A 25,666-nucleotide genomic window follows, 5' to 3' on the forward strand; every position below is an offset into this window, starting at 1 on the left:
GACATAAAACTAGGCAGCAGGCTTGCCCTTCAGGATCCTTTTTTGAGTTCCTGGTTACCCCTTGTGAGCTGTCTTCCCCTTGCCAACTGACGAAGAGTCTCCCAGGCTACTCTCAGCCTCGGCACATACACTCTGTGAGTGGCTTCCGCAGGTGTCCGTGGATCTTTTCCACATGGACAGTCTCTGTGGGTCACACTCATTCATTATTTCTTCTCTGCGAGTAGTTCGACAAAGAGGCTTCCCTTAGTGGGAATGAGACACCAGGAAGAGACCAGAGCCCACCTAGGGCTGAAGTGACAGTCTAGGAGACAGACATGAAGAGGGAAACAGGGCTGGTGGGCAGCAGTGGGATGGGGGATGGCTTTCTGGGGCGAGCAGGCGGGCAGCCATGACGATGGCTCTCGGTTGCAACCTTAATCCGAGGAGAAGCTGGGAGCAGAGGGGCACCACACTTCTTCCAGCACATTCCACTCCATGTCTTCACCTGTCCATCGCCTTCTCCAACCTGGCAAGGGCTCCCTGCCACCTCCTTCTCTGCCCCCAGAAATGGTCATGTCAAACAATGCCCTGCCAAATAAATGAACAGGTGAATAACCGAGTCCCTGGAATAACCGAGTCCCAGGAGAGGCAGGAAGCATTCACAACTGAATGGCTGTCCTCCCTAGCCACCATCCCCGCCCCCCCCCTGCAGTTGATGGACAGCCCCAGAGCCCCAAGCTCAGCTAGCAAGAGGACTGTGCCCACCAGCCAGCCCTGGGGAAGTCTAGCCCTTTGTGGCAGAAGGCAAGAGCTGAGAACACAAGCTTTAGACAGAACACACGCAAACAAGGCAGCCTGCCCCCTGCAGGCCATTCAGGGAAGCAAGAGATGCAGACAAGAGGCCCGAGCATAACACCCAGGAGCTTCTTAAAAAAGGCTCACTGACTCTCCACAGACCCCGAAGCCTAGAGAAACCTCTCCAGGGCAGCCAGAGGGGTCTTCAAATTCCTGGGGATTGTTTCAAAGTCATCAGGAGACACAGAAGAATGGAAACGGGACAGGAAGCAAAGGGAAACTTGGAGGGTCCCACCTCACCTCATTGAGGTCCTCTCCTCCCAAGGTCCTCTGATACCAAAGGGCATCCCTGTATGGGTTCTAGGCTCCAGCTTCTTTCCGAGAATGGAAAGCATCCACTACTACAAGGCTCAACTTCAATCCTGTGGCTAGAGCACCCTCTGCTGGACGCTTTAAGTCCTACACCTCTACACACAATGGAGAGGAGCTGCCTAATTCCTCCTAGGGAGAAGGAATTGGGGGGGGATGCTGGAACTCTCTCTGCCAACTGCCCCTTCAGACCCCTTCTCCTCCTGGAGCCTGGATCAGCTCACCTCCATCAGTACATTCCTCCCTAGTCTGTGTCACCCCCACTACACCGAGCCCAGCTGGGCCACTGTGTCCACTGTCCTGCCTCCAAGCCACGGTGGAGACACTTTCCTCCCAAACTGGTCTGTGAATTAAGGCATGTCACCTGCACCTCCCTTCCAGTTGACTGCCTTTGAAAAGCCTTTCCCTGCTTCCCACACATTTCTCCCTGCCCTACCTACCCCTTAGTTCCCTCTGTGAAGCTGCTGATCCCAAAACCAGCTTCTTCCCCTGCCCTGAGTTTGGGGGTCCCTGAGTCCATCACCGTTCTCCATGAGAAGCACCCCCTTCTCCTGAGAACCCTTTAGTAACAGTAGCTGCTATTGGTGTGCGTCTCACACGGGGTATGACCCCTGACTGGGGATCCAATACAAACCAATGACGAAAGCAGCTATGTGCTCACCTGTATGGATAGCCTGTGTGCAAATCCAAGCATGCCCTGCATGTGTTCGTGAACAGCAAGGTGTCCACTTCTCTGAGGGTCTCAGCAAGTGAACCAGGTAGGCTCTTCTTTCTCGGCCAGGCTGGGGCTGGGAGGCATGCAACCCTGATCCTGCACCTGCAGAGGGCAGCACTGAGCTGCTCATGGAGACCTGGGCAGACATTCCAGTTGTTTCACCTGGGCCTGGAATGGCTTCTGCTCTCTGAACAGTGGCGACTCCAGGGCCAAAGGGGGCATGGGAAGAGCTCATGTCAAAAGACAGTGCCTAAGGTCCTGCAGAGATGGCTTAGCCGTTAAGAGTACGTGTTGTCTTTCCAGAGGACCCAAGTTCAGTTCCTAGCACCTGTGTTAGGCGGCTCACAATCACCTGGAAATCCAGCTCCAGGGAATTCAACATGTCTAGCCTCTGTGGGCACTTGTAACTCATTTGCACATTCTCACACAAAGGCACACGCACACATATTCACGTGATTTCAAATTATACTATTTTCTAAGTCGAATGTCTAATGTCACACAGCAATTCTGTCTTTATTCTTAAATCCAATGTATATTTTGTCAGTAGTATTTTGGCTCTGTTCCATATTGATTTTCATAAAAAGAAAGAGTGGCCTCCAAGCTCTCTCTAGAATGTGGAAACTCCCCTGGAGCAGAACCGAGCCTGCAGGGGTTCCCTGGAAGTCCCCGGAATTTATAGAAAGGCCCTGGGTCTAGTTGACTGTGGAGGGGAGGACGGCCTGGATCCAAGTTCCACACTTCCGCAAGGCTAGTGGCTGGTTCACACACAGCTCCTGTTCACATACTCAGCCCACACACACTCATGTTTGCACACACAGCTCACACACACAGTTTACATACACTTGCACACCCTCACAGCTCACACATGCATTTGCACACAGCTCGTTTAAATTTGGGTATTCAGGCCCTTGCACTAGCATGCATTCATAAGTCCATATGCACGCCCTGACACACAGACACACACTTCGCACAGTCACACTCACGACTTAGAGACATGTACTCACACGCTCACACACAATCATACACGCACGCACAGCCTCACACTAGACTCACACGGGCACACTTGTCCACGATTTCAGCCCCCTAACCTCTCACAAAGTTGTCATCGCCAGCTACCCCGGACAAGCCTGAACTGTCTGTCCATGATCCCAGGAGAGACTTCTAGAATCTTTCCGGGTAGCCCCAATCCCAAGGTAGAATGGTGTTCCCCTGCAGACTCAAGCAGGCAGAGTCAGGACCAGGTCTGTTGGTGGCACGTTCAAGTCCCCAGGCCTCAGAGGAAACCTCCAAACTCCGGTTCCCTTTTAGCTACTTCATCTTTGAACTGTATGCAGCAGGGCCCGGCCAGGAAACCTAACAGGGACACACCGGGGGCTAGAACTGTGGGAGAGACACTGGACCTCGTGAGGTAGCATGAGGCCTGAGCAGGCTAACCTACACACCCAGGGCCAGCCCAGGAGGCAGGGGAGGGGGTCTGAGAAGGCACGGCACAGACAAGAGCCACAGGTAGACACTGACTGTCCAGACAGGTGTGACGGTCACATGTGAAGGCCAGTGGCACACGGGGACCTCCCACCCTCAGGGAAGAGTGACGTGACCCAGAGGACAGGAGACAGAGACGAAAGCTGAGCCTAGGTGGGCAGGGGACCAACATGTGAGAGACCCTGCCCACTGCACTGAGGAAGGGCCTGGATGCTAAGGGCCGCAGGTAGGACAGGGAAGGACATGCTTCTCCTGCAGAGGTGACAACAGGGGCCCAGAATCTACAGGACTGACAAGCTGCCCTCAGCCACCACCTGGAGAGCCGGGCTGACCTAGAAACCTGCCCACTAGTCCTCCTGCGAGCCGGGTCCTTCCCTAACCTCAGAATGAGGGTTTGTCTGTGCAAAGGGCTAGGGTCACAACATCAAGACTCTGAGGAGCTTCCGGGGGTTCTAGAAAGGTCCCTCCAAAGCCTTCCCCGGATGGGCCAATTGGCTGTAGCCCAGCAAAAAGAAGAGCGCATGAGTGTCCCCTAAGAGAGAGCAGGAAAGGGGTGCTTGGTGGCAGAGCTGGCGCAGCTGGGACATCTAGAAGAAAGAGGGCCCAGCCCTGAATGAGGGAGGGTGGGGTACACCAGGCCCACACATTCCAGCAGCTGCCACTCCCCTCCAGCCTGTTCTCACCTGTTCTCACAATTTCCCAGACTGCCCTGGATCCAGCTCTCAGGGACAGTTCCCAGAATCCTTTGCAGTCTAGACCCCAACTACAGAAAATCACAGTCTGAATGCAGTATAGCCCTCCTGCCTTGAGACAAGGGCATGTACGCACACACACACATAAACACAGATATACACAAAAAAACACACACAAACACAGATACACACCTAAACCACACACACACACAAACACACATATATACACAAAAAAACACACATAAACACACACATACACAGATACACACAAAAACACACACATATACACACAGATACATACACACAGATACACACCTAAACCACACACACACACACACACACACACACGCTCGCTCGCTCGCTCGCTCGCTCACTCAACCATCCTCTGCTTTCAGACACTAGGGAGGACACAGATCGAGGCTGTGGGTGCTGCAGTACCCCAGATTCTTCTCCCTCCACCCCAGCTAGGCACAGGACAAGAGGGGGGGGAGGAAGCCAGAGTCTCTAGACATGTCCCGGGAACAAGGTCACTCCAGAATGTCACCTGAAGCTCGGCCAAAGGAAATCTGGGAAGGAATCAAAGTTGCTGAGGGCTCTCTGCCCAACTCGGGCATCTCGGGTTACTCCTGTTCCCATGTCTAGCAATGGGCCAGGTGGGCCCAGGAATGGTACCTACTGTTTCCCCACCCCCACCCAGGCCCAGCCCCCAGGCAACCTGCAGTCCTCACAGCAGAGGCTGTGCTAGACAATGTCCCAGAGCGACACCCCTCCCCTCCCCCCACCTCATACCCTACCATCACCGTCCTGACTTCATGTGCAGACAGAATTCCCACGCCCACCCTGGGCCAGGACCAGACCTGTGTTTTCTGTAGCCCAAGCTGCCCTGGGCCAGGCCACGGCCTACAGGGTTCCCAGCAACCAGCTCACATGAAAGTCTAGTGGAGGGATCCAGCACAGACCCCACAGGTTATGACCAAAACTTCTGAGGTCTAGGAAAGAGGTGTCAGAAAAGTGAGGGGCATCCTACGGCCTGACTGGAAGGTGAGCTCCAGCAACGGCATCAGGAAAAAGCTTGCACACAAGGAACGGTCCCCAAGTCTCAGACTTGAGGTGTCCTGCCCAGTCCCACATGGGAGTATGCCCTGACCACAAAGGTGACAGGAGGCTCCCCAGGGTCCATGGTGGGGGAGGTGGTCTCAGTACAGACCATCAGATCCCAAGCACACACTCAATTAAAGGTCACATTCTGGGCTGGGACTGTCACTCAGTAGCAGGCACGTGTGGAGAGTAGGTAGGCCCTAGGTTCTGTTCACGGGTAGCATCGTGGAAAGGTGGTACGGACAAAACACATTTTCACCCATTGATATTAGCAAGGAAAAGGGTTCCTATGCTAACTCTATAGGAGAGGAAATGAGGGCCAGGAAGAAGTGGCTTGTGGGAGTCTGACACAAATGATTGGTGAAAGCCAACCTTGCCCTATGCCCCATGTAGATCCCTTCAGAGTCCCAGGTGCCAGTACAGACAGGCCAGCTGGGACCCGGAGGAGCAGGGCCCGGGTGGTGGCTGTTGGTGGCAGTCCCAGAGCTGGAAATCTACAAGAGGACAGACTCCCACTCCTGCCCTCTGCCCCAGGACCCCACCTGGTAGCAGAGCTTCCAGCTAGTCAGAACGAGGGCTTCCTACAGAGCCGGACAGCACGTAGTATGCCTCCCGGGAGCTTCCCAGCCTCTGCAGGGCCCACCCCGCCTTCTGCCACCAGCAAGGGCAAAGTCCCCAGCTGGGCTGGGCTGACCCTCTCTACTGCGGCTGAACACTGACCCTCCCCCACCATTGTCCTAGCTACTGTGGGAACTGGGGCTCCAGCAGACTGCCCTCCCTGAGCCTGCGCCTCACCCAGCAAGGACACGCAAGGCAAGCAGTTCCCACACCCCGCTCCAGGCAGCTGCCAGGTGAGTCCCTAACAAAGCCCTAGCCTAGCTGGCTCAGGGCGGCAGGCGAGGCTGGGACAGGCACAACACACCTGGTTCTGCCAAGCCCAGACGCTCTGAGGGGAAGGAATGCAGACTCGCCCAGGCTGGCCCTGGGAAAGCTGCCACCCCCCTGGCTCCCGCCAGCTCGCTGACTCAGCCTGGGTGGGTCTGTGAAGCTGCAGCCTCAGCAACACGAGTCTCTCCCACCACACCCCTGCCTGAAGTTCCTCCCTGGCCAGAGGCAGGCAGGGGACGGAACCTGAGATTGGGACTGAGATTCCCCCAGCACCCACCTGGCCCATGACCCTGGAGAGATGCAGGGGCATTGTCCATTGTACCCTTCTGCACTGTACTGGGCTTCGTGCGCGCGCGCGCGCGCGCGCACACACACACACACACACACACACCCCACAAGCACACATACACACCAACGTCAGCAGAGTTAGAGGCCCCTGAGAGATAGCCACTGAGCCCTGGCCCCCCACCCTGAGCCTTCTCTGAGCCTGGGTTTCCCCCGAACTCCCACCCCTGCTTTGTGAACAGGGAGCTGGAGAGCATATTGCCCACAGTGTCCACCATGTGGGACCGAGGCATGTGTCACCTGGGTATCAAAGACGTAGCCCAGAATCATTTAACAGGCAGCCACCAATTGCTGATGACTTTGAGTGGGCCTGGTAACTTGGAGGAGAGCCTACCAAGCCTAGTGCGATCCCTCTTATCTGTAATCCCAGGAGGTTGAGGCTGAGGCAGGAGGATCACCCCAAGTTGGAGCTAGCAGGAGCTACGTAGTGAGTTCCAGTACAACCAGGACTTCAAAAGAAAATTGGAAATCACAAAAGAAAGGCTCTGTCTCTCTGGTTTCCCTAAGACAGAGAACTATAGGCGAGTCCTTCAGGCCTCCTTCACCATGTTACAGAGTCACGTAAGAACTTCTGTTGCAGTCACCTGGGACAGGAGCGCTTGAGGCAGCCTAGCCCCACTCCCTCAGCCCAGGCAGACCCTGAGAGCCAGGGCCTGGGATCTTTCCAGCAGAGAGATGATCATCAGGACAGCAACTGCTGTCCCAGGCCCTGACGTGAAGGCCAGAAACACCAACTACCCTTTTCCTTACGCCATCCCAGCTGCCCAGGGACCACATGCCACCGCCGTGCCCACCCCGCCAACCCTCGGCTTCGGGCTAGAGCAGCCCCTGCCACCCTGGGCACCAGAAAGCAGAGCCCTCCAGAGCTGGAGGAGCCAGGCCCCCTTCTGTCTCCTGACTGTGGAAGAAAGAGGCCGTGGCTTCCCTCCCTGAGACCCTGCGTGGCTCTCTGGCCAAGGGACGTCTCTTCTCTGGCCTCTGTTCCTCTGCTATGGATCATGCTTGGGTGCTCTACCAGGGCTACAGGGCTGGAAGCTGGGCCTGAAGTAGGGGCCAAGTTGCCGAGGCCACAGCCAGGTATCCTGAGCGCGGAAGCTCCTGGACAATGTGGTAGGAGGGTGAGGGTCTCCAGGCCTCCCTATCTCCCCCTGAGCTAGGCCTCTCCCCCAGACGACTGAACTGCAGGCCCAGGTTGGTTGGGTGTGGCGCTGGCAGGACAAACAGTCTCCAGTGTTGGGTGTTGTGCCGCGGTTACCAAGGCCAGAGGGTGAGGGCACGGCTCCCTGGTTCCCTGGCTCCCTGTCTCCCTGGCTCCCTGCCATGTTTGGGCCCCAGGCAGAAGTGTGGGTGGGGAGGGAAGGCCAAGGGATTTGAGGTGTGGTGCTGACATCCCACTCCCTGAACCCCAGGGCAGGGAGGGCCAGCCGGGACTCGAAGCTCCCTGGGCCGATTCAGACTTGCTCCTGGCCTTGGCTGGCTCCAGGGAGAGATCCGGGCTGGGCGGAGTGCAGGGGGAAGGGCAGCTCTCTGCTGCTGGGGTGGGCTGGAGGGGTCTGGAGAGATCTGGAGAGACTGGGCCTCTGAGACACTCCAGGATTGACTTCACACTTCATCCTGCTCAGACTACCTAGCACCCGCCTGGTTCCTGGACACAGATGGGCCCCAGACACCAGATCTGGACCCATGACTGTGGGCAGATCACTGCTCCTAACTGAGCCTCAGTTTCCCCATTTGTGAAGTATCAGGAGCTGGACTAGGTAGTTCATGAGGGAGCTCCCTGGCTCCACTCTTCTGCCATGAGCTGGACAAGCTTGTGCTAAGGGTCAGGATCGGCCTTGGAAGCCCTGGGAATAAAGGCTGGTTCCACATGTCTGAGCCCAGCTGGAATGTGAGGAAGCCCAGGACAGAGGGTCGGGGCTATGGTCAGAAAGAGTAAGAAGGTAGGGCCCAGCCTTTCTTCCCACTCCAGCTATAACCCAGAGTAGCCCACCAGGTCACTGTCACAGCCTGAGCCCCTACCTTCTCGTCTAAAACCAACCTGCGTTCCTGCTGGCGCTGAGCCAGAGGCAGACTAGGGGTGGAAAAAACAAGACCGAGGCCCCGTCTAGCATCTGAGAGCACACAACCTGGCGCAGGCCAGTGGCCGATAAACAGCACAGAGGCACCCGCACTGACGGCAGGGTGGTTTAGGGGGCTGGGGAGAAGCTGCAGTTTAAACCAAAGGGTCGAGAAGGAAAGTCAAGGAATTCAGGTTGCGGCCAAGCAGCGCCGTCAGCGTGGGCATTGTAGAGACAAGATGGAGTGTGGTCTCCTGGGCCCTGCGGACAGCCTGAGACAATGCGGTCACTGCAGCATGGAGGGCAAGAGGGATCCCTCCTCCAACTCAAGCAGGCACCCCCTCCCCCACCTCCCCCAGGAAATGCCAAGACCCAGTTCTCCACTCTGAGTAAACACATGAGCTCATTCCTGTCTGATCCGGACCTGCCCTCGAGAAGCCTCATGTTGGCAAAACAGAGGAGAAAGGAGGGAGCCTGGGCATGCACGGCAAGTGGGCTCGAGGGTCTTGCACAGGGAGGACCCGGGCCCCAGCTCAGGCAGCCAGGAGCAAGAGCCTGGGTAGGAAGAGGCCCAGACTGGAGAGAGGCCAGTAGGTACCCACTCCGGTGCCCACGGGGTTGGGCCTCCAGGAGAGACGGGTGTAGAAAAGGAAGCCCTGACCCCGGCTGGGACTCCAGAGCCGTGTGATGGTCCTATCTGCACACGAGAGTTAGAACCGTAGATGTGCACAAACCTCCCTCTAATACTTAGAAACCCCAAAGCAACACCCATGCTTGCCGAACATCAAGTATAGACTCCAGGCCCCCGTTTATGAGGCACAAGGAATCTTCTAACCCAACAGGTCCCTTGGCAAAAGTGTGAACTCCTCCTGGGGAGTGTAGCTCAGCCCCTGACAGAATTCATGAGGTCCTTGGGTTCCATCCCTTGACAAAAGGGTAAACTGAGGCAAGGGGAGCATCAGGCCTGCTTCAGGTTAGGATCAAGCTGGTCAGAACTCAGGCTCTGAGCTCTCGCTGGCTCTCCCCAACACTCCAGCTGCCTGTCAGGAAAACTTGGGGACAGAACTTTGGAGGGCATTGCCACCACAGCTAAAAAGGACAGCCTGCTGGCCCTTCGCAAACCACATCTCTCAGGTCCCACCCCCTGGGGACCCATCAGCTTGTCTGGCCTTACACCTGCCTGAATTGTTCTCCTACTCACAAAAAGGTGACACAGAGGCCAGAGACCAGTGCTCCTGTCACAAGACTGTGACAGAGAGGGTCTCCGGAACTGTTGACGGTTCCCTGTGACTAGGAAAGCAGGGAGACCCTGACTTGAAGGGCAGGTAGTGGCAGGGCTATGTTGGGCCCAGACAAACAAGTCCAGAATAGCCAGGCCCCTGTCGCCGCCTCCCCAGGTATGAGGAGAAGGCTCTGCAAGGAGTCGGGCTTCCAGTGGACCCACGGACAGTGCCACCAACAGTAGTCACCGCAGGAAGAGAGGCCAGGACGCCAACACAGGAAAGAGCGGGCTTCTGAGGGCCCAGATACAGAGATTCCCCATCCAGGCAACCCCAAGTTGGCCCCTCCCTTCTCTGACACTCTCTGCTGCCTCATCCACTCCTGGCCTTCACCAAAGCTGGGTTTTGGTGCTGGCACTCTGAGGGCCAGGGAGTGTCTCCTCTAGGTTGCTGAAGTGACTGCCCCCAAAGATGTTGAGGAGTCGCTGTGTTCAGATGCCATGCCAGGAAACACGGGTACACACAGGCCCTTGGCCACCTCACAACCTAGCTGGAGAAGAGAGTAATACAGGAAAAAACCACAGGAACTGGCAGGGATGGGGTGGGAGACAGGAGGCTCTGGAATGACCTTAACACGTAGAACGCCTGTCGAAGGTTGGCTTCGGACTCCACAACTTCCTGGCTTTTTGTTTGCTTGTTTGTTCTATTTTTTAAAGACTTGTTTTAGCCCTGCCTGGCATATTGGTGCACATCTTTAATCCCAGCACTCGGGAGACAGAGGCAGGTGGATCTCTGAGAGGTCAAGGCCAGCCTGGTCTACAGAGTGAGTTCCAGGACAGCCAGAGCTGCATAGTGACACCCTGCAAAAACCCAGACAAACAAAAAGACAGATTTACCTTATTTTATATGTTTGAGTGTTTTGTCTGCAAGTATGTGTATGCGACACCCACACATCTGGAACCTGCAGAGGTCAGAGGGCATCAGGTCCCCTGGACCTGAAGTTACAGGTGGTTGTGAGCCACCGTGTGGGTGCTGGGAGCTGAGCCTGGGTCCTCTTCAAGAGCAACAAGCACCCTTAACTACTGAGCCAACTCTCCAGCCCACTCTCACTTTATTTCTAATTATGTGTATGTGTCTGTGTGTGCCGCATGTGCGTGGGAGCCCACAGAGACCAGAGGTGAACATTGAATCTCCCGGAGTTCAAGTTATAGACTGTTGTGAGACATCTTGTGTGGGTGCTGGGAACTGAACTGGGGTCCTCTGGAAAAGCAGTTCCTAACTGCTGAGTCAGCTCTCTGGCCTCCATAACTTGCTTTCATGCAGAAAAAAAAAGCTTACATAACTGCTGTTCAACTCAATGAACCTTCAGACTGAACCCGCCCATGTCACTAGCATGCAGAGGACAAAGGAGTGGAACTGCAACCAAGAGGCCCTGTACCTCTTTCCAGGCCCCAGCCCCCAAAGGTGACTGTGACTTCCAACAGCCTAGGCTCATGGGTCCCCCAAAGGTGGCTGTGACTTCCAACAGCCTAGGCTCATGGGTCCCCCAAAGGTGGCTGTGACTTCCAACAGCCTAGACTCATGGGTCCCCCAAAGGTGGCTGTGACTTCCAACAGCCTAGGCTCATGGGTCCCCCAAAGGTGGCTGTGACTTCCAACAGCCTAGGCTCATGGGTCCCCCAAAGGTGGCTGTGACTTCCAACAGCTTAGGCTCATGGGTCCCCCCAAAGGTGGCTGTGACTTCCAACAGCCTAGGCTCATGGGTCCTGCTTGTGTACCTTGTAGAGATCCCTACACCGTGGGCTCTCACACCTTCTAGAACAACATTCTGTCTCCTTGTTACAGAGACCCCGCCGCAAGAATAGCTGTGTGTAGCACAGTGGTGGGGTACAGAGGGAGGCCTGGGGAACACACTCTGGCAGGAAGGACCAGCCCCAAGCCAGCCAGGTTGCCCAGGCAGCTCTGGGCTGGGAGAGTCATCCAGACAGGGGAAGGGCTGAATACCAGCTTAGCACTAAGAATAGAGCTGTGCCCCAATGTCTTCCCATGGCCCCAGTCCTTGGCCCTGTCCAGTCTCCCCCAAATCCAACCTACTCCTCTTAGAGAAAGGGGAGTCATAAAGGTAATAGAAGGCGCATGCAAATGATATGCAAATGATCCCAGGCTCCTTGAGTCAACTTGGGCAGAAGCCATCATAGTGAGTGGAGGACTAGACACCCCAAGTTTAAGGCACCCTGCCTCTGGCCCCTTCTTCCCATAGGCCCCCCTTTTCCCTCCCACCAAAACTCCAGCCTCCATTGTCCTTCATTTACGAATACAACTTTGGTCTCCTGGGGCAGAAGGATGGAGATACCGAAGAAGGCACCTGAGACCTCTGCCTTCCAGGAACTCTCAGTCCAGCAGGGAAGGGAACAGTGCAGCCACCACTCCGAGGGAAGAGACAACCCAAACTGCTCAGCCCCTATGCGTGGGTCACCCCAAGACTGCATATCGGGCCAGCAAAACAGGAGATGCTGAGGCTGCAGTCTCGGTCTACACCTGGAGCAGCTGGGAGCAGGGCAGACGCATGAAGAGACGCACGAGGATGGAGACAGGCGGAAGAGCAGGATGGGCTGAAGGAATGTGCCTGGGGACCCGGGGAACCAGGGGTCACAGCTCTGCTCTTACTGCATCTGTCGCTTCCCAGCCCACAGCCTGCAGCCTCACCAACTGCCCCACCTCTCCAAAGTCCCTAAGCAGCAGTGACACAGACTTGTCTGGACCCCTGGGCCTGGCATATTGCATGCATTTCACCTCTGAAAGATTTGGTGTGTGTGTGTGTGTGTGTGTGTGTGTGTGTGTGTGTGTTGTTTTTTGAGACAGGGATTCTCTGTGTAACAGCTCTGGCTGCCATGGAACTCATTCTGTAGACCAGGCTAGCCTTAAACTCACAGAGATCTGCCTGCCTGTGCCTCCCAGGTGCTGGGATTAAAGGCGTGCGCCTCCACTGTCTGGCTCATTTATATTTTTACTCAAGATGACTGGGAGGAAGGAGATGATGCCCATGTTGTTCTCTGTCTGGGCTGGAGTGATGGTTCCCTGGGTGTGATCATTCATCAAAACTCAGGAATTCTCACTGGGGAGTTGGTAATGTGCCTGCCAGTCATATCCAAAACCCAGGGTTTAGCCGGGCGTTGGTGGCGCAGGCCTTTAATCCCAGCACTCGGGAGGCAGAGGCAGGTGGATCTCTGTGAATTCGAGGCCAGCCTGGTCTACAGAGCAAGTTCCAGGACAGCCTCCAAAGCCGCAGAGAAATCCTGCCTCGAAAAACCAAAAAAAAAAACAAAAAACAAAAAACAAAAACCCAGGGTTGGATGCCCAGCATCACATAAAACCATGCATGATGACACATCTGTCATCCCGACACTTGGGAGACAGAGGAAAGCGAATCAGAAGTTCAATGCCAGCCTGACCTGTATGATATCCCATCTGAAAAAAAGTCTAAACAAAAATAAAATACTTCATGAACACTATACTCAAGTAAGTGCCTTTTGTTTTATGCATTTTTTAGAAAAGCTAAGACCAGGCCCTTCACAATGATGAAAACCAGGGCATCCCCATGAGGAGCCAACTGCAAAGGCAGCTGGAGGTGTGAAGAGAGGCTGCTGGAGCCACGGCCTCCAACATTCCTAAAGCATGTCCCACAGACGGAGGGGACCACTATGGGCTCAGAGAGCCTACTGGGCTCTTGGACAAACAGCACTGCCAATACCTAATCGAATGCCTACTATGTGCCCAGCCCTGATTTCAATCTTTACATGGCCAAGGTTACCCTGCCTGTTTTTATACAACTAAAAATGATTTTTACAGGGCTGGAGAGGGGCTTAGTAGATAAGAGCACTGTCTGCTCTTCCAGAGGACCCAGGTTCAATTCCCAGCACCCACATGGCAGCTCACACCTACCGGTAACTCCAGTTCCAGGGGTTTGATGCTCTCTTCTGGCCTCCCAGGGCACCAGATACACAAGCGGTGCACAGACATACATGCAGATAAGACATCCACACACCTAAAACAAACCAATACAATCAAGATGGGTTTTAATCTTTCTTAAAAGGAGGGGGGAGATTGCTATATTGCCCAGACTGGCCTCAAATTCAGGCAATCCCCCTGCTTCAGCTGAGCCTCCCACGTCCTACCAACAACAGGAAACTATCAAGTCCAGCTGTAAGTAGTTCTTCCGTTAGTGTTTCCCCCCTTTGGTGTTTGTTAAGAACAGGGTACTATGTAGCCCAGGCTAGCCTTGAACCCCTGAGCGCAGAGATTAACATTGAGTGTCACATAAACACTCCAAGAACAATGAAGTTCTCTTAAAACATCAAAGGAACAATATTTGCCAATTCGCACACATTTGTTTCTCCTTCTTTAACGCTGGGGCTTTTAGCATGCTGGGCAAGTGATCCGCCACCCGGGTACAACCCCAGCTCAAGTTATTTCTATTAAAGTTGTATGGAATTCAGATATAGGCGCCCACAGGCAAAGCCTTTTCGGACCACAGCCTCGCAGCTCATCCGCGGATCCTTCACACCTGGAGGGCAGCATTCAGAAGTCTGAATTGTTTACCCCTGACCCTTCACGGTGGGCCTGTGAAGTCTAAAAAGCAGGAGTCACCACTCCCTGCACAAACGAGGAGAGCAAGGGATCACCCAGCCTTCTCCCCCAGCCGCCTGGCAGGAGAACTCAAACTTCACTTGGCCTGAAGGTCCCACAGTCCCAGCACGTCCCAGTCTGTAAGGCAGCAGTGCCCCCTGCTGGCGGTGAGAGCATCTGCTCTGAGCTCTGACTCTTGGCCTCTGATGCCACCTGGTGGTACTTTCGGAAAGTGCAGCTAGGGGCTGGGGCAGGGTCAATGGAAGCCAGCAACAGGGCTGGTGTGTCAATAACTAAGACAAAAGTACGCAAGCCATTGTAGGCAGGACTGGAAGCCCCCAGGCCAGTGCCCAGAAGCAACGTTGAGAGAACACATGAAAATGCCAGAGTGCGCTTAACAAATCTGCCTGAGGCCCTAAATTTCCAACTCCTGGGGAAATGAACAGAAAACAAAAGCTGTAGGCAGAGAGGCTACTGGAAGGTACTTGGAAGTCAGCTGACCAGAGACGCTACCATCGCATCTGGCCATGAATCATTCTGGGTTTTCTTTCAACCCACTTCCCCTGTGCGTGCGTGCATGCGTGGGTGTCCATGCCTCTGTGTACCCCACACGCACGTGTGGAGGGTGGAGGACGACTTTGAGTGTCGGCTCTCAACTTGCATCTTGCCTGAGACAGTTTCGTGTTGCCCACTGCTGCATACACACACAGGCCAGCTTTCCCATGGGCTTCTGGGGGTTCTGTGTGGGCCTCACATCTCGCCCTTGGAGTCAGACGCACACTCCTGCACCCCACGTTTGCATAAATTCTGGGGTTTCCCACTCGGGTTCTCGTGGCTGCGTAGCAAGCACCTTATGCATTGAGCCATCTCCCCGGACCTCAGTCCACCTGTCCCAGTTGCTTTCTGTGGCTGTGCTGAACACGATGACGAGAAACAGCTTCAAAGGGTATATTTCGTCTACAGGTTACAGCCCATCATCAAGAGAAGTCAAAGCAGAGACTTGAAGCGGAAACCGTAGAGGACACTGCTTACTGGCTTTCTCAGCTACCTTTCTGTTTTTGTTATTTGTTTGTTATGTTTTGTTTGGTTTTTTGTTTGTTTGTTTTCGAGACAGTGTTTCTCTATGTAGCCCTGGCTGTCCTGGGACTCACTCCGTAGACCATCCTGGCCTCGAACTCACAGAGATCCGCCTGCCTCTGTTTCCTGAGTGCTGGGATTAAACGGTGCATCACCACCGCCCGGCCCCGCCACCTTTCTTACATAGCCCAGGCCCGCCTGCCTAGGGATGGCACCGACAACAGCGGCCGGACCCTACCACTTCAATTAGCAACCAAGAAAATGCCCCCACAGACACGTGGACAGGCTAATCTGGTGGGAGCAGCTCCTCAATTGATGTCCCTTCTTCCCGGAAATGTCAAGATGGCAACCAAGATTAGCCACCACACACCGCATTCCTTAGCACCGCACCGTATGAGGTTCTATGCTAGATGTAGAAACTCCCTAGATGAGAAACTCTAGAAAAAGGCAGTGTGGTCGACCCCCAGCACCTGCCTGACGGAGGGAAAATACCCAGACAGGACTCAAAGAGGGAAAAAGGCATATTTAGGATGAAGAGGTGTCGGCAGGCAGCACTGTGGCCGCTCGCCTTGCTGGTGCTATGGGAGGCTTCCAGCAGCCTGGCAAATGAGTGTATTAGCCACGCAAAGATACAGGAAACCACACCTACAGAGGTCAGGGGTGACAAGGGCCAGCAAGTGGCCGAAGCGTGGGGCGGCACAGACAACGGGGAGCTGAGGCCAGAGAGAGAGGAGGCTGAGGTAAACTGAGCCTCCTGAGCTGGGAAAGCACCGGATGGAAGGATTCTGTCTTAGCTCAAGGGTAACAGGGTGCCACTCCTGTTCTAGGAAGAGGCGGGATACATTGTATTCTTCCGGGCCACCCACGCAGTGACTCCAGCTCTGACCGCTGAGGAGCCTTCCTCCTGGGAGCCTCCCAGCCCACCGGCTCTTCCAGCCCTTGGGGTACACACAGGCAGAACCCCACTCTTGCCCCAGGACAGCCCTCACCCTGGGATAGCCTAGTCCACAGATCCCTAGCCTGTGCAGCCTTCCAAGCAGGGGTGAGCACAGGCTCCGGGTGAGAATCTGACTAGCTGTGCAGCCTTGGGTTTGCTACTTAGCTTCTCTGAACCTCCATTCTCTGGCCTGGAAAGAAGGGGAAAGCCAGGGGTGGAGTGATCACTTGAAATCCCAACGCTGAGGAGGCAGAGACAGGTGAACTCCTAGGGTAACGGCGCCTCGTGGAGATGAGAAGGTCGCTTGCAAGAGTCTTTTATGCCCTTTCATCGCGTTGATCGGCTTGATGGAATTCAGGTCCACAGCTCGATGCCAAGAGTCCTTACTCGCTGAGGAAGAATGGCCGTGCTGTGTTGTTTTCGCTGATGGGGAAAACGAATGGAAAATGCCTTAGATGGGAGCAGGGCCGCCTGCGGCTCGGGCCATCCTCCTGCCTCACGCTCAGCCACAGAATTCTAGAAAGGAAGAAAATGTGTGTGGCTCTTGGTGTCATCAGCCCTATCCACCATGTCTTGCTCTCGGGAAAAACACAGGGAATGGAGAAGACAGTGTGGCCAATATCCGCAGATGCTTGTCTCTTTCCTAGTCGGTCCACAGACACACAACCCCACGCTTGAAGTCCCTGACCCAGCCCTAAAGTCCCCCAGCCTTAGAGAGAGGATTGCAGGATTGCGACACGGGCCTCTGGAGGCTGTCCCTCTGCACTAGGTCCAGGCAGCCGGTGCCCAATCTCCAAGCGTGGTCTGTGCTGCCATCGTGTGGCCACCGTGGGATATGCACCTGTTCTATGATTCCACTTAGGCCCTGAAATTCAAAATCTCTTGGGTTGAGTGAAACAGGCCAGGCTAGGGCTCCAGAGGATACAGAAAGAAAAAGGCATAAGGACATCCTCCAGACTCAACTTGGAGTCAGGCTACCACCAGAATAAAAGGCTATGATAATTCAGGAGATTCCAAATACAGGTCACAAGGAAAAGTCACTTAATAACAAGTATGGCCAGGCGGTGGTGGCGCATGCCTTTAGTTCCGGCACTCAGGAGGCAGAGGAAGACAGATCTCTTTAAGTTTGAGGTCAGCCTGCTCTACAGAATGAGTTCCAGGACAGCCAGGACTACAGAAAGAAACCCTGGAGAGAGAGAGAGAGAGAGAGAGAGAGAGAGAGAGAGAGAGAGAGAGAGAGACTATGAAATGTGACCAGGGTCCTTAGGTGAGGAGAGAACGAGAGACAGGAGAGGGGTGGAAAGTCACCCTCAGAGTCACCCAGCCCATGGGGGGACAGGAGGTAGAACTGTGAGCGTGGTGCCACCCACCGACAGCCTGTCCCGCAGCAGGGAAACCAGGGCTGGGGTTTTACTCCTGGCAGAACATACCAGGAAAGTGGTCTTTGGGGCACCAGGAAATAAGAAATTATGGGGACAAGTAGGGCAGAGAACAGCAGAGAAAATGCTGGGGGGAGCTACTGGATGGGGGGCATTATAAGGTGGAAACCTAGTACAATGGAAATTTGTTGCCGAATATTTGTTTACATTCTTCCTGTGTGAAGATGTATTGCTGGGATTGGTGCAATGAAGAACTGAATGGCCAATGGGTAGGCAGGAGAGAATAGGCGGGACTTCCGGGCAGAGAGGACTCTGGGAATAAGAAAGCCAGATTTACCAGCAAGCTTCAGGGGAGACAGGATGTGCAGTATGGAGATGAGTTAACCAGTGACATGGCAGAATGTAGATTTAAAAATATGGGTTAAGCCAGGTGTTGGTGGCGCACGCCTTTAATCCCAGCACTCGGGAGGCAGAGGCAGGCAGATCTCTGTGAGTTCGAGGCCAGCCTGGTCTACAGAGCGAGTTCCAGGACAGCCTCCAAAGCCACAGAGAAACCTTGTCTCGAAAAACCAAAAACGAAAAGAAAAGAAAGTACTACTATTAATGGTGCCCAACATGGGACCACGTATATTCACATAAGGCTAGATGACTTGTATTGAATTGCAGTTCCTTTAAGAGGCCCTGCTGTGCAGCTGAGGACCTGAGCAAATAAGCATGCTACTTGGTATGATACTTGGCACTAGGTTCAAGCACCTGCTACAGCAGTAACCAGAGCTAGGACAGTTAGGCACTGCTCTCACTGCTGCCTGAGGACCCAAAGGGGGAGGAGCCAGCCACCAGTGCACCCTGGTAAGCTAGCCACAGGGCAGCTGGCCTAGCAGGTTACGGTCTGGCTCACATAGTCAGAGAAGAATGCAGACGCACAGAAATTCAGGTCCAGGCCAAGAAAACTTCTGAACAGGTTATAATGTGCTTAAAATGTGCTTAGTTGCTGAAGACAGAAAAGAAAATGTGCTGCAGGAGAATTGTCCATACAGTCAATCCACTGTGCCGACAAAGCAACCTTGAATCTAGGATGGAACCAGCGATTGGCTGACTGGGATTAGCCATAAAGTTCTTGGAGGACTTTGCAGGATGACTAGAGAGGCCAGGAAGAGAATTTGGGGGATTTCCTGGTGCTGGAGGTTCCAGAGAATGTGGAGAGAGGGTCAGCCAATTGCTCCACTTTCCTTGGATTTTTCAGGTCTTTATCTCAATTTCTGACTCCCGAGTTTTTATTATACTAAAACAAATTAGGTAATTGGTTCATCTGGTAGCTACAGAAATGGGTATAGACAGTCATAGAAAAAATAAATAGTTTAAAAATAATAAAGTGTTTGAAGAGAAAGTAAGGTAGTATGAAGGGAATAAGCCATGTAAGGATGGGAAACACCGTAACACAGGTCATATGGGTCATATACAGTGCTTTGTTAACTTTAAGTATTGTAAACGCTAGCAAACAAAAAGCAGCAGGTGCTGAGAGTCATTGGATTGTGGAAAGAGCTGCTGAATTAAACCAGCCTGTATATTTGGGGCTATGTCTTAACTTAAGAATGGAAGTCATGAAATGTGTTCCCTTGGGCCAGAGGTTATGCTTTTGTTTCTACAGAAAACAAAAAGCCAAGGATTCCTTCAAATTTAATAAAGACCAGATTTGATTGGGGGAGACCTCCTGAAAATCTTGACTACAGACATTAAAAAAAAAACAAGAAAAACTACAAGACAGGTGAGATATATATATATATATATATATATATATATATATATATATATATATATATGCTGATCCCTCTACCTATGAACAGCTCTGAGACTGGATGAGACATGATAAATCTTGTTGGCTACAGAGTCCTCATAACAGTTTGGTTATACAGTTCAAACAGACCTATAAAGTTGACAGATGCCTTTAACTGCTCAGACAGACAACAGAAAATCATCTTTAGCTGACTTGTGCACATTCCATACTTGTGTTAATGCAACTATGTATGTTACCTTTAAAATCTTGTGCGCTTTTTTAATAAAAGGACCAGACATCAAGAAAGACAAGTAGCCCAGGTGACCCAGCCTCTCAGAATGCCTTTGTTGCAATTTCCTCAAAATTCTGCATCCAGAACCACTTCAAAACTGCTAGATGAGATTATCTATCCGCACAGACTACTCCAGCCAAGACTTCAAATAAAGTCTACACTTTCCCATCATATAGAGACTAAAGAAAAAATGATACAGCTAGCTTTTTCAGGACTTGATCATTATCCCAATTTTTCCAGGGTCTCCTAAAGATGTCATAACCCCCAGGCAACAGGAAATAGTATAAAGAACATGATACCCACATTTCCAAGAGGTGGGGTAGGTGGGTTTCGGTCATTTGCTGGGCTATGGATGTTTATCATCCATCTGAGGGGTTGGTTACGAGTTGTTATTGGTCATGGTCAAGGAGGAAACTAAGCAAAGGAGGTTAGATTCAAGAATCTTTTTCTAAAAAGATTTTTAAAGGGGGTGGGGGGATATAAGCTAAGTGGTGGTGGTACACACCTTTAATTACAGTACTAGGGAGGCACAAGCAGGTGGATCTTTGTGAGTTCGAGGCCAGCCTGGTCTACAGAGCTAGGACAGCTAGTGTTGTTACACAGAAAAACCCTGCCTCAAAAAAAACAAAAAAGGGGGTATAGAAATGATAGGAAAAAGGGGTAGATTATTGAATCTACTTTTAAACTAAACAACAACTGTTAATCTCAAATATTGTATATTGGTATGGGTTTTGTATATTGATACAAACTTAAGATTATTTTTGTTATAACATTCTATATGTATGTTTCTAAGGCATTGTACGTATGCAGCTCATTTAAAAATATGTAATGTATAGTTCTACCCTTTTTTTTTTTTTTGGTTTTTTTGAGACAGGGTTTCTCTGTATTGTTTTGGAGGCTGCCCTGGAATTCCCTCTGTAGACCAGGCTGGCTTCGAACTCACAGAGTTCTGCCTGCCTCTGCCTCCCGAGTGCTGGGATTAAAGGTGTGTGCCACCAACGCCCAGCTAGTTCTAGTCCTTGAAAGTCATTATTATAAACTATTTAGGACAATTAAGAAATGTAGTTAGTCATCTATAACAATCAAACTTGTAGTCATGTAGGTACGTATTCAAGGTCAAACATATTTTAGATAGACAGATGGTCTTCAAACACTTCCGAGACCTACAGAATATGACACTTAAGATGTTTTTAATAACAAGACTTTTCATGACAGTGAGACATGTCTGCTCCTGACAGTACCAATTTACCTCAAAAAAGGGTGATGGGCATTGAAGAACCTCAATATGGAGTTTGCTTTCCTTGTGGCAAAGTTAGTCACTGGGAGATCTTGATCTTGCCTCAACTGCTGACAGGATACTGTCCAAATTGGACAAGCAGGACACAAAGGAAAGCAGCTGCTGAACTTTGCCTAGAGAAGGTTGGACAGTCCTTAAAAATTCCTGCTTCCCAGAAAATATTCTGTCAGATATTCCAGGTCTGTAGGCTGAAGATGGATGCCCCAACATTGCAGATGAACCTTGGGTGACTAGCCAGACAGCTAGACGTCTCTGTCCTTGCTGACTGATACAGACAATACCTGAAGATGTGTTTATCTGGAAAACCTGCTTGGAATCATTCACCTGGAGAAAAGCTGAGGGACCCGAGTAACACACCCCAGAGGGTAAAATCCAGAAAGGGATGACAAGAGCAGAGAGTTGAAAATAAGGCAAATGGGGGCTGGAGAGATGGCTCAGAGGTTAAGAATACTGACTGCTCTTCCCGAGGTCCTGAGTTCAATTCCCAGCAACCACATGGTGGCTCACAACCATCTACAATTCAATATGGTGCCCTCTTCTGGCTTGTAGACAGAACACTGTATATGTAATAAATAAATCTTAAAAAAAAAAAGAAAATAAGGCAAATGGTCAAAGAAAGGCTGGCTAGGATATCTGTGCACTCAGAAAAGAAAAACTATGTAGCCAAGGAAAGAGATGCCACACCCTTATTATAGGATTGTGTTGTTTTAGCCCAGGAAGAATCTTTTTTGTTTGTTTGTTTGGTTTTTTTTTTTTTTTGGTTTTTGTTTTTGTTTTTGTTTTTGTTTTTTTTTGGTTTTCCGAGACAGGGTTTCTCTGCATTGTTTTGGAGGCTGTCCTGGAACTAGCTCTGTAGACCAGGCTGGCCTCGAACTCACAGAGATCCGCCTGCCTCTGCCTCCCAAGCGCTGGGATTAAAGGTGTGCGCCACCAACGCCCGGCTAGCCCAGGAAGAATCTTAGGACACATTTATCAACCATTCATTATCTGCACTGAAGGAGAAACACAGTACAGGAGCTGTCCAGGCACTCATCCAAGAAACTAACAAAGCCTCCGCATGGTGTCCGACATGTACAATCCAAGCCCCCGAGACTGAAGCAGGAGGGTCATGAGTTCCAGGCCAGCCTGGACTACAGAATGAAACCTCATCTCAAAAAAAAACTTGTTAAAGAGCAGTGACTGCTCTTCTAGAGGGCCCATTTCAATTCCAGCACACACGTGGCAGCTCACGATTATCTTTAACTCCAATTCCAGTGGATCCAATGCCCTCTTCTGGCATAATAGCTTTTCTAAAGTTAGATATAGTGGCGCACACCTGTAATCCCATCACTTGAAAGGAGGATCAGGAGTTCCAGGGTAGGCTGGGCTACGTGAGATCTTGTCCCAAACAAAGGAAGAAGAGCTGAGGCTGCAACTTAGTGGTAGAGCAACTGCCTATCACCCACGAAGCCTTAGAAAAAAAGGAAAGGGAGAAGCGAAAAGAAGAAAAGAAAGCAAACTTTAAAATATCAACAGCTGCCAGGCAGTGGGGGCCTGTGTCTTTAATGCCAGCACTCAGGAGGCAGAGGCAGGCAGATCTCTGTTAGTCTGAGGCCAGCCTGGTCTACAGAGTGAGTTCCAGGACAGCCAGAGTACTTAAAAATAAATAAATCTTAGCCGGGCGTTGGTGGCGCACGCCTTTAATCCCAGCACTCGGGAGGCAGAGGCAGGCGGATCTCTGTGAGTTCGAGGCCAGCCTGGTCTACAAAGTGAGTTCCAGGACAGCCTCCAAAGCTACAGAGAAACCCTGTCTCGAAAAACCAAATAAATAAATAAATAAATAAATCTTAAATAAATATATGTACATATAAATATAAAAATGCATATATTTTAATAATTTTATATATATATATATATAAAGAGCTTGGCACAGCAGCACACACCTTTAATCCCAGAAGTTGGGAGTCAGAGGCAGGAGGATCTCTGAGTTTGAGGCCAGCCTGCTCTCTATAATGAGTTTCAGAACAGCCAGAATTACATAGACACTGTCTCAAAAATAGATATATACATATATATGCCATATCTATCTGTTAGTCACACTTTTTATCCCTGTTGAAAATATCCAAGAGAAACAATTCGTTTTTTTTCAGTTTAGGTTTTTTTAGGGGTGGTATTTGTTAGATTTTTATTTTTTTTAGTTATGTGTCTGTGTGTAGGGATATGCACATGAGTGCATGTGCCCAAGGAGGTCAGAGGCCTGGAATCATCCTGAAAATGGAGTCACAGGTGGTCATGGGTGCTAGGAACCAAACCCAGGTCCTTCAAGGAGCAGTGTGTGTTCTTAACCACTGAGCCACCTCTGCAGGGTTTGTTTTTTGTTTTTTGTTTTTTGGTTTTTTGGTTTTTACAAGACAGGGTTTCTCTGTATTGTTTTGGAGGCTGTCGGTCCAACCCAGCCTCAAACTCACAGAGATCTGCCTGCCTCTGCCTCCTGAGTGCTGGGATTAAAGGCGTGCGCCACCACCGCCCGGCCCAGGGTTTTGTGTTATTGTTGTTGTTGTTTTGATACAGGGATTCTCTGTGTAGCACTGGCTGTCCTGGAACTCAAACGCAGACTGAGCTGGTCTTGAACTCACAGAGATCCACCTGCCTCTGTCTCCTGAGTGCTGGGATTAAAGGTGTGTGCCACTACTCCAGACTCAGGTTCTGTGTTGTTTTTTATTGTGAGAAGAGATTTATCCTAACCCATGATCTGAGAAATGTGCGTCAGCTGTTTCTACTGCAACAGCCTGAAGCAAGGCTCTGCCTGCAGACCATGCTGTGGACAAACAGCTGGCCTCGGAGCAGCCAGGAATGGGGGCAGAAGGACAGGATAGACTAACAAGGACAGAGATGGGAAGGCAGGGAGAGAAAATGTAGCAGAGAGTCCATTACCTACTTCCTCCACCCGTAACTCCCCCTCAACCTCCCAGTAATGCTGACTAATTCTGTCATGATTATGAAGCCAGAGCCCTCAGGACCCCATCATTTCCCAAAAAGCCATTCACTGCAAGCCAGTCCCCAATACCTGAGGGCATGTATCCTATTCAAACCATAACAGTGTCATTTAATTCACAAAGCAATGATGGTGCACACCTTTAATCCCAGCACTCGGGAGGCAGAGGCATGTGAATCTCTGTGAGTTCGAGGTCAGCCTGGTCTTCAGAGTGAGTTCCAGGACAGCCTTCAAAGCTACAGAGAAACCCTGTCTTGGAAAAAAAAAAAAGAAGAGGAGGGGGAAGGAGGATAAGGATAAGGATGTGGAGGAGGAGGAGGAAGAGGAAGAAGAAGAAGAGGAGGAGGAGGAGGTGGAGGAGGAAGAGGAGGAGAAATAATCTCTGGAACTGGAGTTTTGTGATGCTGGGAACAGAACCTGGGTCCTCCTCAAGAGCAGTCAATGGCCTTAACTGCTGAGCCATCTCCTCAGCCCCTTCCCCCACTGGAAAAAAAGTTTTGGGACAGGTTTCACTATATAACCCTAGCAGATCTACATTTCTAAATTGTGGTGTGTTCATCAGAGAAGACTGCTTGGACATGCGTTTAAGCCAATAGAAAGTTTCTATTAAAAGAGAGAGAGAGTCAGAGAGACAGAGACAGAGTCTACTAGCCAACCAATCACTGGGTGTTCGGGATCCCAGAATCTTTCTCAGAGTGAACTTTTAAGTACAAAAACCCTGTCCTGGGTTGACAAACTTCAGTAAGCAAGAACAGTTGGCCAGAAACAGAACTACAGAAGCCAAAAAGCAAGGTTAGTACATTTAGAGACTCTCCCAGAACTATGGACATGGACAGGTTAGGTCTTTGTTTTCACTCTGACGGGTAGTGCAGTCTACACGCTGAGTTTTACAGCCTGAATGGTAACATCCATCCTGGGGCCCTGTTGCAGTCTAGAATCCTAGAACTCTAGAATTCTGTATAGACCAGTGTCTTAGTTAGAGTTTCTATTGCTACAAGGAAACACCATGACCAAAAAGCAAGTTGAGGACAAAGGGGTTTGTTTGGCTTACAGTTCCACATCATTGTTCATCACCAAGGGAAGTCAGGACAGTAACTCAAGCAGGCAGGATTCTGGAGGAGCTGGAGGGGTGCTGATTGCCGGTTTGCTTCCCCTGGCTTGCTCAGCCTGCTTTCTTTCTTCCTTTCTTTCTTTCTTTCTTTCCTTTCTTTCTTTCTTTCTTTCTTTCTTTCTAGCCTGCTTTCTTATAGAACCCTGGCCCACCTGCTCAGGGATGGTATTACCACAATGGGCTGGGCCCTCCCTCATTGATCACTAACTAAGAAAATGCCTTACAGCTGGATCTTCTGAGGCATTTGTTTCAATTGAGGTCCCTTTCTCTCTGATGACTCTAGCTTGTATTCACCTGACATAAAACTAGCCAGCACATCCCCCAAAAGATACTTTTTTGTTTGTTTGGTTGGTTGGTTGGTTTGTTGGTTGGTTGGTTGGCTTTTTAAAGACAGAGTCTCTCTCTTACAAACCAACCCCTGACTGCCCCGGAACTTCTATGTAGATCAGGCTGGCCTCAAACTCACAAAGATCTTCCTGCCTCTGTCTCCTGAGTACTGAGATTAAAGGCATATGCCACCGTGCCCAGTCCAAAATATTTTTTTTTTGGTTTTTTCGAGA

General features: G+C 51.4%; 1 long non-coding RNA gene across 1 annotated transcript; it reads right to left on the reverse strand.

Annotated features, from left to right (window-relative positions):
• Nucleotides 1–199: 199 nt before the first annotated feature.
• On the reverse strand, nucleotides 200–5,789 carry LOC106022659. The gene is made up of 3 exons (XR_001197573.3): nucleotides 5,673–5,789; nucleotides 1,805–1,960; nucleotides 200–567 (listed from the first exon to the last, which is right to left on the reverse strand). It is a non-coding gene; the product is annotated as an uncharacterized LOC106022659 (long non-coding RNA).
• Nucleotides 5,790–25,666: the final 19,877 nt, after the last annotated feature.

The sequence above is a fragment of the Mesocricetus auratus genome, unplaced genomic scaffold (assembly GCF_017639785.1).
Source record: "Mesocricetus auratus isolate SY011 unplaced genomic scaffold, BCM_Maur_2.0 Super-Scaffold_100007, whole genome shotgun sequence".
NCBI classification, from domain to species: Eukaryota; Metazoa; Chordata; class Mammalia; order Rodentia; family Cricetidae; genus Mesocricetus; species Mesocricetus auratus.